We start from the raw sequence: 18745 nt of genomic DNA on the forward strand, positions 1-18745 counted from the left end.
CTAAGGGCCAAGTTGTCACCCTTAGAAAAAGTTCCAGCCAAAAGCAAGAGAACGCGAGCGTTGACACCCAGGAGACCCAAGAAAGGATTGAACACCACTGGACAGCCCCTGTGGGCAGTGTGTCCTGGCCGGCCAGCAGGCTCCCGGGCCCTGCATCTTGGCATCTGGGTCCTCGGCCACCAGCAGCAGGCCTAGTGCTCCCCAGGCCCAGCACTCGATCAAGGCCTTTTAAAGACGAGACTCAGATATGGAAACCCATAAACACTGTTCCTACAGGATTGTCTTGTCATTTTGTTTTAATAATGTGGCATGTCAGCACTAAAAGTCTGTCTTGTTTAAGGACATTTGGGGACAAATATTCTAAAGACTCAGTCCATTCCTGAGAACTCCATTCTCTACCTTTTGCCGCCTCCTGAGTGGCGCCTGCAATGGGTTTAAAGCGTTCCTCAGCATTCTTTCCATTGTTGCCCCTCGGGCACCTGCCACAGGGCCGACCCTCCATAGATGCAGGTGGATTGAATCCAGCCCGGTGTCTCTTCTGGGGTCAGGGAGGGGTGGGGAAAGACAACAGTAATTATAAGAATAATATCAAGTGACCATCACCACATACTGTGTCCCCTGAGTCCCCCCAACCAGGAGGCACTTGGCCCATGGTCACATGGCTTGTCAGGCCTGCCTGACTCCTAAGGCCCCAGCCTCGGCCCCTGCACCGTGGGCCCTGAGAGAGCCCAGAGCTGAATGGGAGTGAATGGGATCACAGGAAGGGTGCTCGATGTTGCCGAGACCTGCCAACCGAGTGATAGCAGTCATGTGCCTCCTCTCAGGACTCCTTCACCTTCGATTTGGTCTCAGTTGTAGAGATGAAAATGTCTAATCAGGAGTAATGAATTATAGATGAAAGATATTTTTGTCCCCCAAGACATTCCCTGGTCTTTTTGAGTCCCCTCCACTGCAACTTGGACCAGCAGGTTTTGGGAGCAGGTAAGTATCCGGCTGGCGCCTGGTGTCCTCTTCCATCAGGCAGCATGGGGGTGTCAGGGAGGGGCCGGACAACACCCTGCAGGCCAGGGACTCTGAAACCCACTGGGGCCCGGGAGCACCCCCTTTCACTGTCCATCTGCACAGACAAACGCAAGGAGATGCTCTTCAGGGTGGTGTCCAAGCCCTCATGGCTGGTTTCTCCTGGATTTTAAATGGTTCCAGGGGCTCTAATCCTCCCCCATGGCCCTTCCATGCCAGGGCTCAGGGTTTTCTAGCCTGATGTCTGCAGCCCTCAAGGCTGTGTTTGGGCTCTGGATGGTCACCTGGATCCCCCAGCAGCAGGTAAATCCCAGAAGGAGTAGAGGAGCTGTGAGAACCAAGGCTATTTTGGTTCTGACGTTACTTTTGTGAACGTCTGTGAGGCACCAGCTTTTAGTCACTCTCATCCGATCTTTCCACCTTCTCCTCGCCTCCAGATAGCTCTTGTGCGGTCAAGCTAACAGACAATGGTAGTGGGTTTTCCGCTTCCAGGAGAGGTTTCCCTGCTGTGGGGTCCCACCTTCCCTTGGGGTTCAGAAGTCCAAAAGAGAAACTCTTTTTGACTGAGTTGTCAGCGTCTCTGTATTTTGCCTCTGTCTTCCCTGGGTGAGGTTGAGCTGAGGGGTGCGGAGCATCCCTGGAGCTCAGGCGCCACAGAGACTGGTACCCGACACCTGCCCCAAGGCTCTGAAGGCAGAGGCTGACCAACTCCCAGGTCCTCAGGGCTGTGGGGGGCAGTCTGAGGCTGTGCTTGCTTCCCAAGCACCTGGCGTGAACCCTGGGAGGAGGCCTGAGCTAGGCTGTCTTCAGGAGGACTCTGCCTGTGATGAGGATGGACCCCAGAGGCCAGGCCAGAAGGGCTGTCACAAGCCATCAGCTCAGAGCGCCACCATCTCTGTCTGGGGAACTGAGGGCAGAGACCATTAGTTAGGGGGAAGGCTGAAGACTCGCAAAAGAACTTCCTTAGAAACGGGCTCAGCATTTGGACCTTGATCATGCCCAGTGGGCACCCAAATGAAGAGTCAAGAAGAAGTTTACTTCCCTCTAGCCTCTCCTCTCTGGCCTGTGCTGGTCCATCAGGGCTAATGCAGAAACCTGGTTCCCGTGGATGAGGGGCAAGGGTAGCAGCTGCATCAGCGCTGGCTGTTCCCTCTGTCCTGCTCCCTGCCCAGGTCCTGGCCCTGTGGTACCAGGATAGATGAGGATAGACCCCGTTCTGCTGCTCTCTGGTGGGGACACTGGCCTGGCATCATTTTTTAAACCTGTCACTTTCACAGAAAACGACCAGGTTAAGTGTCTGAAGAGGCTGGAAGGGACTGAAGGCCAGACTTGGGTATGGGCTTGGCTCTTTTCCTCTCTTCCTCACAGCTCACAATGGCGATCCCCAGGCTCACTGGTAGAGCCCAGGCAGGAGACTCTGGAGGCGGGGATGGGTGTTCAGTGCTTGCCCAAGGAGAAGGTGGAGACCAGGCTGACATGCAGGCAGGGCGAGCCCCCAGCTAGATAGCCACCATGGACAGACTGCTCAGGGCTGATGCCCCAAGCTATGTGATCACAAGCAGGGCACCCTTGAAGACCCCAGGAGGCGAGGCGAGTGTGGGCTTCCTGTTGAGCTTCTCTTGATGCTGAGAAAGACAGGCGGATGGCACCCGCAGATGCAGGCACAGCACAGTGAAGAGCTGGGACCTAGGCAGAGCATGGTGCACTCAGAACTGCAGGATGAACTCCCCCTGATGCTCCTACATGCAAATCAAGATATATTGGTTTTGCCGTGGCTAAAACAAGAGAAGTCAGACATTCTGTGCTGCTACTCCAAAGACCCTCTGAGGCACCACATGTGAGATGTGACCCTCCGAAAGGCTGCACTGGAGTTTTTATAGCCTCTCCAACCAAAAGAGACCTCGGGTCACCCATCACCATAGCTACCATCCTGCATGTTCTAGACCTTGTGGGGGGCTATGGGGAGAGGGATGCTCCCCGGAAGGAAGACATGGAGGAGAGAAGGAACTAGCTCCACCCTAAGTCTTGCAGTTCTGCACAGAAGCCAGTGCTGAAGTGAAGTTGCACGTGCAGCCCCCGCCCCGACACCAGACACTCTGGGAAAAGAGCATGTGTGCAAGAGAAAGAATCCAATACTTGTTCTAAAACTGATAAAAATATCGGAAACCAGTTATTGAAGGCTTCTGGGTGCTGCTTCTAGTTTCGGGGCAACTGAGAAAGGAGAGCAAAGAAGAGGGTCCTGCCTGGTGGACCCCAACCAGAGACCCAGACTTAAATGTCCTGGGTTATAGTCCCAGGCTGGATGTGTGGTCTTGGGCACGTCTCCCAAGCTCTCTGGGCCTCAGTTTTGTTCATCTGTTAAATGTGCTTGGTAGTAACCTCCCTGCCAGGCTGTGTCAGTTTTCAATGGTTGTGTAGCAAACCACCCTGAAACTGAGTGGCTTAAAGCAATAGCCGTTGGATTTGCTCATATTCTGGGGTCAGCAGTCTGGTCTGGGATTGCCTAGAGCCACTCAGGGGCTGCAGTCATCTGGCAGTTGGTCTGGATGGGGCTGGATGGTCCAAGAGAGCCTCATTCACAGCTCTAGGCCTGGGAACTAGCTCTCACTAGGTGTCTGTCTGTGTGGGCTTTTGTCCTTGAGGAAACCCAGGTTCCTGACAGTACAGTCTCAGGGCAGGAAGAGAGAGTGGCCTCCAATGTGTAGGGGCTCCTCAAGCCTCCGCTTGCATCACCGGCTTGTTTACTAATGTCCCATTGGCCCAAGCAAGTCTCTTGGCTGAGCCAGCCTCAGGGTAGAGAGATAGACTCCATCCTTGATGAGAGGAGGGGCAGAGTCACCTTGCAAAGGGACAAGTACACAGGAGTGGGAAGAATCGTGGCCGTTAAAGCAGTCTGCCACATGCTCTGATGCTGTTGGTGAGGGGTGGTGAAATCACAGATTTGAAATTATTTGGAAAGGGGTTTTTTACAACTATAAAAATGATGTTTATTCAGGCATTGTCACACCCATTCTGTGAGTCGGCATCCCTGCTGCCTATATGGTATGTTATAAAGGCCCATCCCAAATATCCAAAATGTGTTCCTTCTCCCTGATTTTCCACTGGGTCATCTCAGTGTCTGATAGTCCACCCTTAGAAATTCATTCCTTTGAGTCTTGAAAGCTTTGGGTTTTTTAGGAGCTTTCAAGAGTCTCTGATTTTGGAGCAAATCCCTCCCGTCAGCTTACACATCAGGGTTACTGCACTGTATGCACTGTGGCCTGACCTCCAGAGACTGGTCCTGTGGGAATGGAACACAAAAATGGCTTATTGGATTGTGCTGGGACACAGCTGAGGAGGAGAGAAAGGAAGGAATGCACCTCTGCTGAGTACCTACCTGCCCTAAACACATTATTCCCACTTTATAAATTAGGCATTATCCACCTGTATAAATTAGGAAACTAATGCTCAGAGAGATTAATTAACTTGCCTCCAGTTCATAACTGGTGGGGCTAGAATGCAGACCCAGAACTGTCTGAGTACAGAGCCCTGGAGTTTCCCAGAGCATACACTGGGATGAGCTTCAGTAGCTTCTTAAGAAAGAGTGCACTGCGGATAGACTTTTTGAGTCTTTGCGTATGTGAATCTGTCTTTATTCTTTCTCACCCTTGGTGGGTAGTTTGGCTAGGTATAAAATTCTAACTTTAAATTCATGAGGTGAGTAACGTCATCAAAGAAAAATCAGACAGAAAGATATCAGCTTCCCGGCTCTCGGTCCAGGTTGGCTAATTTGAAATGAGAAACAATTATATAAAATACAAAGCTAAATATATTCAACTTCCTACTTCATCTTTACAAGCTCTGAATAAGATTTATTCATTAACTCAACATATATTAATTGCCTGCCATGTGCTGTGCATTATACTATCTCATTCTGTCATCACAGTAAGCCTGTGAGATAAAGACTACAATTCTCATTTAAGGTCAACATCATGGAGGAGTGAGTCATTCCCTTTGTCTCTCCCCTCTAAGTTAGTCAGTAGGACATCCATAGACCAACAAAGGACTGTCTGCACAGCACACCAGAACGTCTGAGAGATCCATATATCTATACATATGAAGGTGGGTGGACTAGACCTCATGGAGGCGGTGGAACCAGGGGAGCAGCAGCGGCGGCTCTCAAAACCAGAGGCTTCATGAACTGTGGCCACACCTACAACCAGAGGCCCCAGGAACTGCAGTAACACCCACAAACGGAAGCCCCAGGAACCCCTGCAGCCCATGCTCCCAGAAATGCCATGAACCGCTACAGAGCCCACAATTGAAGGCTCAAGGAACTGCAAGATACCTGTGACCCAGCCCCCTTCCCCCCACCCCACCTCTGACATTGGCTTTCCCAGAGACGGGGGCTGCATTTAATACATGGATACCCCTGGAAGCAGTGGCAGTGCCTGTGACCTGAAGCTCCCGGAATCACGCTGGCATCTGAAACCAGAGGCTGCAGAAACCACAGCAGCACTCACAACTCAGCCCCTCCCCCTCCACCAGCAGTGGTGAGTGGCGCCTGTGACCTGAGGCTTCAGGAAGTGCAGCGGTACCTGTGACCTGGCCCCCTACCCCACCCCAGTGGCAGCACCTCTGACACTGGCCCTTCCAGCAGCAGGGGCTGCATATAAGACTTCAGGCCCTCAGCAGTAGTGGCAGTGCCTATGACCTGAGGTTCCAGAAAACATGCCGGCACCTGAGACCAGAGGCTTCAGGAACCCTGACAGAGCTCACAGCCCAGGTACACTTCCCCCCATGGTGGTATTTGGTGTCACCCGTGACCCCGGCCCATCTGGCAGTGGTGGTAACACCTGCGAAATCAGTGCCCCTGACAGCAGTGGTGCCAACACCTCCAGAAAACCTAGGAGCATCAGCCCAGGTGGCACATCCAGCAGTAGCGCCCAGGCCCATCAAGAGCCCATAGAGAGCCAGGTAACAGCAGTAGTGGAGCTCATGACCCTGGTGCCCCCCAGATGCAGTGGCACCTGCAACTTCAGTGCCCCCACCTGTCGCAGTGGCAACTGCAGACCTAACAAACCCCAACACAGCAGAGGTACCCATGACCCCAGCTCCCACCCTACTCTCCCCCTCCCCCCACTACAGTGAGGCACCCCACAACCCAGGCAACACCCCGGAAGCAGCAGTGCTCACCAACCTGGTGACCCTGGGTGGCAACACTAGCAACTGCAGGGACACCATAAGCAACGAAGCTCCAGTAACCTCATAGGCACAAGAAGCACAAGAAGGGCACTGACGATGCCTCTGGCAGAGGCAGTGGAGGGTGGAAAGTGCAGGCTCTCAAATACAACCAGAAGCAGCTCAAAATCAAAGTAAAAAAGTCTTAGCCAAACAAGAAAGGTGTTTGCTACCACAAATGCGCTGACAGAGGAGCAATTCATCAAGCACCGTGAAAAACTACAGTAACATGGTATCATGAAAAGAAAATGACAATTCTCAAGAAACCAAACTCCAAGTCATGAAAGATTGTGATCTAACTGACAGAGAATTCAAAGTAGTTATTATGAAGAAACTCAACAAGTTACAAGAAAACTCAGAAAGACGGTTCAATGGGCTCAGGAATATAAATAATGAACAGAAGGAGTATTTCACTAAAGAGATTGAAACTCTAAAAAAGAACCAAACAGAAATTCTGGAGCTGAAGAACACAATAAATGAGAAGAAAAATAAAATAGAAAGCATTGGAAATAGAGCAGACCATATGGAAGAGAGAATTAGCAAGCTCAAAGATAGAAATCTAGAAATGATACAGGTGGAAGAGGAAAGAGAACTAAGATTTTTTAAAAGTGGAGAAATTTTACAAGAAATATCTGACTTAATTAGGAAAAGGAACACAAGGATAATGGGTATCCCAGAAAGAGAAGAGAAGGAGAAGGGAACAGAGAGCTTATTTAAAGCAGTAATAGCTGAGAACTTCCCAAACCTGGGGAAAGGACTGGATATACAAGTACATAAAGATAATAGAACATCTAATTATCTTGGTGCAAAAAGACCTTCTCCAAGGCATATTATGTTAAAACTGTCAAAAGTCAATGACAAAGAAAGAACATCAAGAGTCACCAGAGAGAAGAAAATAATAACCTACAGAGGAATCCCCATTAGTCTATCACCAGATTTCTGAGCAGAAACTCTATAGGCCAGGAGATAGTAGAATGATATATTCAAAATACTGAAAGATAATAGCTGTCAGCCAAGAATACTCTATCCAGCAAAGTTATCTTTAAAATATCAAGCAGAAGTAAAGGCTTTCCCAAACAAACAAAGGCTGAGAGAGTTCATCACTACTAGATCTGCCTTACAAGAAATCTTGAAAAGAGGTCTCCTACCTGAAACAAAAAGGCAAAGGTATACAAAGCTTTAAGCAAGGTGATAAATAGACAGACAGAATCAGTACATTGCAACTCTATATCAAAATAAGTTAGTAAATAGTTAATTATAACATAAAGACTAAAGGGAAATAAAGCATTAAAATTAACTATAACCACTTCAATTTGTAACAAATTCACAATACAAAAATGGATAATTTGTAATAACGAAAACATAGAAGGAGAAGAGGAAAAGGATGGAACCTGCATAGGCAAATGGAGATAAAATGCCATCAGCAGAGAAAGGACTATCTCATCTATGAGATCTTTTATACAAACCTCATGTTAACCACAAAACAAAAATTCAGCATAGAGTCACGAAATACAAAAAAAGAAAACTTAGAAATACATCACATAAAACCACCAACTGAAATGGCAGACAGAAACACAAGGCAAAAGAGACAATGGAAATATAGAGCAACCAGAAAACAAAATAAAAAATGGCAGTATTAAGCCCTTGTATATCAATAATCACCCTAAATGTAAATGGATTGAATTCACCAATCCAAAGACATAGAGTGGGAAGATGGATTAAAAAACAAGACCCAACAATATTCTGCCTCCAGGAAAGCCATCTTAGTTCTAAAGACAAACATAGGCTCAAAATGAAGGGATGGAAGATGATGCTCCAAGCCAATGGCAACCTAAAGAAAGTGGATGTAGCCCATACTTATATCAGACAAAACAAACTTCAAGCTGAAAAAGATAACAAGAGAAAAAGATGAACGTTATATAATGATGAAGGGGACAATTTACCAAGAAGACATAACATTTATTAATATGTATGCATCTAACATAGTACCAAAGTGTATAAAGCAACTATTAACAGACCTAAAAGGAGAAATTGACACCAACACAATAATAGTAGGGGACATTAACACCCCACTTACATCAATGGATAGGTCATCCAGACAGAAAGTCAATAAAGGAAGCAATGGCCTCAAATGAAACACTAGACCAGATGAACTTAATAGATATATATAGCATATTCCATCCAAAGGGAATGGAATACGTATTCTTATCAAGTGCACATGTTACTTTCTTATATAGACCATATGTTGGAAAATAAAACAAGTCTCAATAAATTTAACATGATTGAAATTATATCAAGCATCTTTTCTAACCACAGTGGTAGGAAACCAGAAATCAACTATAAGAAGAAAGCTGGAATAGTCACAAATAGGTGAAGACTAAACAACGTGCTACTGGGAAACCATTGGATAAATGAAGAAATCAAAGGAGAAATCAAAAAGCACCTGTAGACAAATGAAAATGAAAATACAACATACCAAAATCTATGGAATGCAGCAAAAGCAGTACTTAAGAGGGAAGTTTATAGCAATACTGGCCTGTCTCAACAAAAAGGAAAAATCTCAAATACACAATCTAACACCACACCTAAAAGAACTAGAAAAAGAAGAACAAATGAAGCCTAAAGTCAGTAGAAGGAAATAAAAATCAGATGAGAAATAAATGCAATAGAGACTAAAAAAAAAAAAAGAAAAGTGAAACTAAGAACTAGTTCTTTTTGAAAAGATAAACAAAATTGACAAACCCTTAGCTAGACTCACTAAGAAAAAGAGAGGCTCAAACAAATAAAATCAGAAATGAAAGAGGAGAAATTACAACAGATACCACAGAAATACAAAGGGTTATAGGAGAATACTATGAAAAGCTATAGGCCAATAAACTGGATAACCTAGAAGAAAGAAATAGATAACTTCTTAGAATCATACAATCTCCCAAAACTAAATCAAGAAGAGATAGGGAATCGGAATAGACCAATCACAAGTAAAGAGATTGAAACAATAATCAAAAAACCTCCCAAAAACAAAAGTCCAGGACCAGACAGCTTCGCTGGTGAATTCTACCAAACATTTAAAGAAGATTTAATACCTATCCTCAAATTCTTCTGAAAAATTGAAGAGGATGGGTTGCTTCCTAACTCATTTTATGAGGCCAACATTACCCTAATCCCAAAACCAGACAAGGACAACACAAAGAAGCAAAATTACAGGCTATATCACTGATGAACATAGGTGCAAAAATCCTCAACAAAATATTGGCAAATTGAATACACAATATGTTAAAAGAATCATACACCACGATTGAGTGAGATTTATTCCAAGGACACAAGAATGGTTCAACTTCTATAAATCAATCAGTGTGATACACCACATTATCTAAATGAAGAATAAGAATCACATGATCATCTCAATAGATGCAGAGAAAGCATTTGACAAGATTCAATATCCATTTATGATAAAAACTCTCAATAAAATGAGAGTACCTCAACATGATAAAGGCCATATAAGACAAACCCACAGCTAGCGTCATACTCAATGGTGAAAAACTGAAAGCTGTTCTTCTAAGAACAGGAACAAGACAAGGATGCCCACTCTCACCACTCTTATTTGACATAGTATTGGATTTCCTAGCCAGAGCAATTAGGCAAGAAAAAGAAATAAAAAGTGTCCAAATTGGAAAGGAAGAAGTAAAACTGTCACTCTTTGCAGATAGCATGATTTTATATATAGGAAACCCTAAAGAATCCACCAAAAAACTATTAGAAATAATTAGAAAATACAGTGAAGTTGCAAGGTACAAAATCAGCATACAAAAATCAGTTGTATTCTATACAATAACAACAAACTAGCAGAAAGAGAAATCAAGAATACAATCCCATTTACAATTACAATAAAAAGAATAAAATACCTAGGAATAAATTTAACCAAGGAGGCAAAAGACCTATACACTGGAAACTATAAGACGTTGTCAAAGGAAATTGAAGAAGACATAAAGAAATGGAAAGATATTTTGTGCTCATGGATTGAAAGAATTAACGTAGTTAAAATGTCCATATTACCTAAAGCAATCTACAGATTCAATGCAATACCAATCAGAATCCCAAAGGCATTCTTAATGGAAATAGAACAAAGAATTGTAAAATTTATATGGAACAACAAAAGACCCTGAATAGCAAAGCAACCCTGAGAAAAAAGAACAAAGCTGGAGGCATCACAATCCCTGACTTCAAAATATACTACAAAACTACAATGAGATATCACCTCACGCCCGTCAGAATGGCTATAATTAATAAGACAGGAAACAACATGTGTTGGAGAGGATGTGGCGAGGAGGGAACTCTCATACACTGCTGGTGGGAGTGCAAACTGGTGCAGCCACTATGGAAAACAGTATGGAGATTCCTCAAAAAATCAAGGATAGAACTACTGTATGATCCAGCTATTCCACTGTTGGGTATTTATCCAAAGAACTTGAAAACACCAGTTTGTAAAGGTACACGCACCCCTGTGTCCATTGCAGCGTTATTCACAATAGCCAAGACTTGGAAGCAACCTAAGTGCCCATCAAGGGACGAATGGATAAAGAAGCTGTGGTATATATACACAATGGAATACTACTCAGCCATAAGAAACGATGAAATCCAGCCATTTGTGACAACATGGATGGACATTGAGGGTATAATGCAAAGTGAAATAAGTCAGAGGGAGAAGGTCAAATATCATATGATTTCCTTCATTAAGTAGTAGATAATAACAACAATAAACAAACACATAGGGACAGAGATTGGATTGGTGGTTACCAGAGGGGAAGGGGGGAGGGAGGAGGGTGAAAGGGATAATTCAGTACATGTGTGTGGTGATGGGTTGTAATTAGTATTTTGGTGGTGAACATGATGTAATCTATGCAGAAATAGAAGTATAATGATGTACACCTGAAATTTTTACAATGTTATAAACCAATGTTACTGCAATAAACAAAAAATTAAAAAAAAAGAAAAGAAAAAAAATACTACAAAGCTATAGTAATCAAAACAGCATGGTACTGGTACAAGAACAGACACAGATCAATGGAACAGAGCTGAGAGCCCAGAAATAAACCCACACATCTATGGACACCTAATTTTTGGCACAGGAGCCAAGAACATACAATGGAGAAAGGAAGGTTTCTTCAATAAATGGTGCCGGGAAAACTGGACAGCCAGGTGCAAAAGAATGAAAGTAGACCATTATCTTACACCATACACAAAAATTAACTGAAAGTGGATTGAAGACTTGAATGTAAGACCTGAAACCATAAAACTCCTAGAAGAAAACATGGGCAGTATGCTCTTTGACATCAGTCTTAGCAATATCTTTCTCGCTACATCTCATCAGGCAACGGAAACAATAGAAAAAATAAACAAATGGGACTACATCAAACTAAAAACCTTCTGTATAGCAAAGGAAACCATCAACAAAACAAGAAGACAGCCTGCCAATTGAGAGAAGACATTTGCAATTCGTATATCTGATAAGGGGTTAAAATTCAAGATACATAAAGAACTCATACAACTCAACAACAACAAAACAAACAACTGGATTAAAAAATGGCCAGAGGATCTGAACAGATATTTTTCCAAAGAAGATATACAGATGGCCAACAGGAACATGAAAAGATGTTCAACATCACTAATTATTAGAGAAATGCATATCAAAAACTGCCATGAGATATCACCTCACACCTGTCAGAATGGCTATTATTAAAAAGACAAGAAATAATGAGTGTTGGAGAGGATTTGGAGAAAAGGGAACCCTCATACACTGCTGGTAGGGATGCAAACCGATGCAGCCACTATGGAAAACTGTATGGAAATTCCTCAAAAAATTCAAAATAGAACTACCATATGATCCAGCTATGCCACTTCTGGGCGTTTATCCAAAGAACACAAAAACACTAGTTCAAAAAGATATATGCACCCCTATGTTCATTGCAGCATTATTTAAAATAGGGAAGACTTGGAAGCAACCTAAGTGCCCATGAAACTGTGAGTGGATAAGGAAGATGTGGATATATAGACAATGGAATACTACTCAGCCATAAAAAGATGAAATCTTGCCATTTGTGCCAACATGGATGGCATGGATGATGATAACATGATTACTGTCCCATTATACCTTGAGGGTTATTATGCTAAGTGAAATAAGTCAGATGGAGAAAGACAGTTACCATATGATTTCACTCATATGTGGAACATAAACAAACACATAGATGAGGAGGACAGATTGGTGGTTCCCAGACAGGAAGGAGGTGGGAGGAGGGCAAAAGGGGTAAAAGGGCACATGTGTACGGTGACAGATGGAAACTAGACTTGTGGTGGTGAATGTGATGCCGTCTATACAGAAGTGGAAATACAGTGATGTACACCTGAAATTTATGTAGTATTATAAACCAATGTTTATAATACAAAACAAATGTTTATAATATAAAACAATGTTATAATACAATGTTTACCACATTGGTTTATAATACTATTATTATAAAAATAATAATAATTCTCATTTAACATATGAAAAAACTTAGATTCAGGATGGAAAGTCACGTACCCAGGGTGACACTTCTACTGGATGGAAGAGACACAGCTCAAATTCAGGTCTCCTGCCTCCCAAGTCCCTTGCTTGCTGCTTTTTTTCCTATCACTTAGCTCAGAAGCCTCTGTCTCTGTTATTATAGAGAAGTGGATTCTTGCTGCCTTCTCATCTTTAGTTCTGTGGGTGATGGAATAATGCCTCCTTGTTTTCTAGTCCAATTCCAGGATGTGTTCTTGAAACATGGCTTGAATCCCAGCCCTCATTAACAATAGCCTGAGCCTCCGCCATCAATTGTCTTGCTCTGTGAATGTACAGAAAGGCGTTTTTCAACTCAGCCTCCCTGGGTCTCCCTTTCCTCACCTGTCAAATGTTGAAAACCTTTGTAAACATTAGTTCAATAATGAATTAATGAGAAGAATTATTTTAAATGCATTTAAAGTGCATTATTACCATGAAATTTCAACAACCGCTATGACTCTGGGAGGCAGGGAGTAAACAAGGCCCCTCTCAGTTTTAAGAGTATAATGCAGACCCCATTAGAGAAATGAAAATTAAAATCACTACACACCTGTTAGAAGGTCAAAAAGAAAATACACTGACAATACCAAGTGCTAGTGAGAATGCAGAGCAAATGGAACTCTCATACATTGTTGGTGGCGATGTAAAATGGTACAACCATTCTGAAATACAGTTTGACAGATTCTTATAAATTTGAACATACACTTGCCATATGACCCAGCAATCCCACTCTGGACTATTTATCCTAGAGCAGTGGTTGTCAATCAGGGATGATTTTGCCACCACCCCCCACCCTGAGACATTTGGCAAAGTCTGGAGATAATTTTGGTTGTCACAACTGGAATGTGGGCTGGATACTGCTAGAATCTAATGGGTAGAAGCCAGGGATACTGCTAAGCATCCTAAAATGCACAAGACAGCACCGCAAAACAAAGAAATATCTGGTCCAATGTTTAAATAGTGCCAAGGTTGAGAAAATCTGACCCAGGAAAAGGAAAACATATGATCACACAAAGATCTATATAAAATGTTTATGGAAGTTCTATTCATAATTGCCAAAAGCTGAAGACAATTCAAATGTCCTTGAATAAACAAATTGGGGTACATCTATACTATGGAATACTACTCGTCAATAAAAAGAAATAAACTATTGATACACACAACAACTTTCATGAAACTCACAGGCGTTATGGTGAGGGAAAGTATCAAGTCTCACAAAGTGATATACTGATTCCATTTATATGCTATTATCCAAATGGCAAATTTATAGTAATGGAGGACAGACAGATCAGCGGTTTGTTTACTTGCAATGGACATCCAATTTTCCACTATCATTTGTTGAAAAGACTATTCTTTCATCATTAAATTGCTTTTACCTTTCTCAAAAATCAGTTGCCAATATTTATATGGGTCTTTTTATGGACTCTCTATTATGTTCCATTGAAATATATGTCCTTCTTTTTGATAATATCACCCTGTCTTGATTACTGTTACTTTATAATAAGTCTTAAAATTGGGTAGCATCATTCCTCCAACTTTATTCTTCTTTTTCAATATTTCTAGGCTTTTTTCTTTCCTATATAAATTTATAGAATTGGCTTATCTATATCTGAAAAGTATTCTGCTTGGATTTTGATTAATATTGCATTAAATCTATGTATGAATTTGGGAAGGATTGAAATCTTTATGATTTTGAGTCTTTTTAACACATCTTTTTCCATGGGTTGGAGAGACATAATATGTCTCTCGATTTATTTAGATCTTGTTTAATTTGTTTCATCAGCATTTTATAGTTTTCACCGTAAAGGTCCTATATGTGTTTTATTAGGTTTATAATTGAGTATTGTATTTGGAGCTATTGTAAATGGTTGTGTGTGTGCATGTGTGCATGTTTTAATTTGGGTTTGCACATGTACATTGCTAGTTATAGAAATGTGATTGACTTTTGTGTTGACTTTGTATCCTGTGATTTATTAAACTCATTAGGTCTAAGAGACTTTTTATAGACTCTTTGGGATTTTCTATATAGATACTCACATCATCTGTGAGTAGGGATAGTTTTGTTTCTTCCTTTCCAATTTGTATGCCTTTTATTTCTTTTTCTTCACTTATTGTACTAGCTAGAATTCCTAGTACAATGTCCAAGAGGCATGATGAGAGAGGACATCCTTCCCTGGTTACCAATCCTTGTTAGAAATCTTAGCTGTAGGTTTTTGTAGATATTCTTTATCAGACTGAGGAAGTTCTCTTCTATTCCTTTTTTGAGAGGTTCTATCATTAATGAATGTAGAATTTTATCAAATACATTTTCTGCATCAATTAAAATGATCTTACAGTATTTTTTTCTTCTTTAGACCATTAATATGGTGGGTTACAGTGAATGATATTTACATATTGAACTAGCCTTACGTTCCGGAGATGAACTTCACTTTGTCTTGGTGTATTACATTTTTCATTTTGTTGATTCAATTTGGTAATGTTATGTTGAAAATTTCTGCATCTGTGGTCATGGAGGTTATTGGAATGTAGTTACCTTTTTATGGCCTGCAGTCATATGCTGCATAATCATGTTTCAGTCAACAACGGACCACATATACGACGGTGGTCCCATATTATTAGTGCTGTACAGCCTAGGTGTGTAGCAGGCTATACCATCTAGGTTTATGTAAGTACATTCTATAAAGTTCACACAATGACAAAATCACATAACAGCACATTTCTCAATGTATCCCCGTTGTTAAGCACCACATGACTGTACTCTCTTTGTCTGGTTTTGGTATCAGAGTAATGCTAGTTTCATAGTACAAGTTTGGAAGTATTACCTTCTTTTCTATTTTCTAGAAGAGATTGTATGGAACTAGTGATGTTTCTTCTTTAAATGTCTATAAAATTCACCAGTGAATCCATCTGCAACCAAAAATTTCTTATTCAGGAGATTATTAACTACAAATTCAATTGAACAGTTATAGAAAATAGAAATAAGTGAGTTTGAATAGCTTGTCATTTTTGAGAAATTGTTCCATTTCATATAAATTGTTGAATTTATGTGCATAGCATTGTTTGTAATATTCCTTTTTTAACTTATTAATGTCTGTGGGATCTGTAGTGATGTTCCCTCTTTATTTTTGTATTTAGCAATGTGTCTTTCTCTTTTTTCTTTGTCAGCCTTGCTAAAGTTTTATCAATTTTATTGATCTTTTGAAAGAACTAATTTTGGTTTAATTGATTATCTCTATTGTTTTTAGTTTTCAATTTCATTGATTTCTGCTCTTACCTTTGTTGTTTCCCTCTTTCTGCTTGCTTTGGGTTTATTTTGATTTTACTTTTCTACTTTGTTTAGGTGGAAGCTTAGATTATTGATTTGAGACCTTTCTTTTTGTAATATATGCATTTTAGGGCTATAAATTTCCCTCTAAGCACTGCTTAGATACATACAACAAATTTTGATATGCTGTATTTTTATTTTCATTCTGTTTAAAATATGTTCTATTTTCCCTTGAGAGTTTCTCTTTGACCACTGAATTATTTAAAAGTGTATTGTGTAAAAGATTTTTATCTTTCTTCACTAATTTCTAGTTTAATGGCATTATGGTCTGATAACATAATTGATATGATTTAAATTATTTTAAATTTGTTAGTTTACTAAGGATATGTTCTATCTTGGTGAGTGCCCAATGTGCATTTCAAAAAGACATGTATTCTGTACTTATTGGATAGAATGTTCCATTGATGTCAATTAGATCCAACTGATTGATGGCTTTGTTCAAGTTTTATATACTCTCACTGGTTTTCTGTCTGCTTGTTCGTTCAATTACTGAGAGAGAAGTATGGAGCTCTCCAACTATGCTTGTGGTTATTTCTATTTCTCCTTTCAGTTTTGTCAGATTTTTCTTATATGTATGTTGAAGTTTTGTTGTTAAATGCACACTCATTTAGGATTGTTCTGTCTTCTTGTTGAATTGACGCTTTTGTATTTTGTAATATCCCTCTTTATCTTTGGCAGTTTTCTTTGCTCTGAAGTCTACTTTGTCTGATAGTGATATAGCCTCTCTAGCTTTCTTTTTATTAAAATCTTCATGGTCTATAATTTTCCATCCTTTTACTTTTAACCTACCTATAGCATTATATTTGAAGTGAGTTTCTTCACTACAGCAAATAGGTTTTATCAATTCTGATAATCTCTATCTTTTAATTGTTGCATTTAGACAATCTATATTTGAATTTAGGTCTTCCATTTTATTATTTTTTTCTTTGTTCCCTCTGGGTTTTTTGTTCCTTTGTTTCTCTTTCTGGCCTTTTATTTGTGAGTTATTTGAATATTTTCTGAGACTCCATTTTGATTTAACTATCATGATTTTGACTATATCTCTTTATATAGTTTTTAAGTGGTGTCTTTAGTGATTGCAATATACATACTTTAAACAATCTTCTTAGAATTAATATTTTATCAATTTAAGTGAAATTCAAAACCCTTACTGTCATATAGGTCTCTTATCCTCTCCCTCTTATAATTTTCTTATATATTACATCTACATACTTTGAAAACCCCATCAGCCAATATTATAATTTTTATGTGAACCTTGAAATATATTTTAAAGAATTCAAGAGGAAAAGAATAATTATACTTATACAGATCATGACCATTTCTCTTGTTCTTCCTTCATTTCTGATGTGCCAACATTTCTGCTGGTAACATTTACTTTTTATCTGAAAAGGTTTCTTTAATTCTTTTAGAAAGATTTGCTGGTTATAAATTCTTTTAGGTTTTTTTTTTTTTTTTTTTTTTTTTTGAGAACGTCTTTATTTCACCTTCATACCTGAAGGATATTTTTACTGGATATAAAATTCTGGTTAGACATTCTTTTCTTGCAGCACTTTAAAAATGTTATTCAGCCTCCTTCTGGCTTCCATGGTTCCTGATGAGAAATCCACAAGTCATTCAAATTATTGTTCCCCTACCTACTTTGTCATTTTTTTTCTTGCTGCTTTCAACATTTTTTCATCTGTCTTTAGGTTTCACCATTTTGATTTTGATGTGTCTGGCCATGAATTTCTTTAGGTTTGTCTTCTTCAGGGTTCTCTGACTTTCTTGAATCTATAGGTGTACAGGTTTCCCCCACTATCCAAAAGTAGAGCCATTCCTATGAAACCCTTCATAAGCTAAAATGGCATAAGGCAAAGAAGCAATTATCATAAATTTATGTGGGAAAAATTTTGGGGTGTTCCCAGATCCAGAAAATAACCTACCATATCATAAAATATAACACATAAAACCTAAAAAGCACTAACATATAGTAAAAGGAGGAATTATATGATGAATACACAGCCTATATAAAGTAGAAATCATGTATGTACAGTGAAGTTACACTTAGAATCAGGAAGACAGCAAGCATGCTGGAAGGCTGGGAGGTGGTTGTGGTGATGATGGTGTGTTAGGCTGAGGCATTGGAGGATGGGATGGTGGGAGGTACAGGAGACTGGGGTGGAGGAGAAAGAGGAAGAGGGTCATCTATTAACATCTTGTTGTCATCTGAATCCATCAGGGCAGACAGGTCACTAACGGCTACATCTTCTTCCATGATGCCTTCCTCAGTGTCAAAGGTCCAGATTCATTGTCTGCTGTGGCTGCTGTGGCTGCTGTGAAAGGCTTGAAATACGACAGTATGCTTGACTACTTAGCCTCTGTAATGGCTGGCTGCAAAACAAATACTGAGCGCTATATTCAATTTTCACCTTTTTTCGTAAAAGCGAAAATCCAATTCAGTTTTTTCAAGTTAGTGCAAACAGGTACTAATGTAGGGCTTTCTTAAAAGCAAAGTGGCATAAAGTGAACTTTCAGATAGCAGGGGAAACCTGTATATTTTTTGCCCAATTTAGGAAGCTTTTGGTCATTATTTCTTTAAATTTTTTATTTTTCTTTTTGGG

General features: G+C 40.5%; 1 protein-coding gene across 1 annotated transcript in view; it reads left to right on the top strand.

The window, feature by feature from the left end:
• OTUD7A (OTU deubiquitinase 7A) overlaps nt 1-18745 on the top strand; it is a 194323-nt gene that overhangs the window by 132998 nt on the left and 42580 nt on the right. The window lies entirely within an intron of this gene.

The sequence above is a fragment of the Diceros bicornis genome, chromosome 5, assembly GCF_020826845.1.
Source record: "Diceros bicornis minor isolate mBicDic1 chromosome 5, mDicBic1.mat.cur, whole genome shotgun sequence".
In the NCBI taxonomy this organism is placed as follows: Eukaryota; Metazoa; Chordata; class Mammalia; order Perissodactyla; family Rhinocerotidae; genus Diceros; species Diceros bicornis.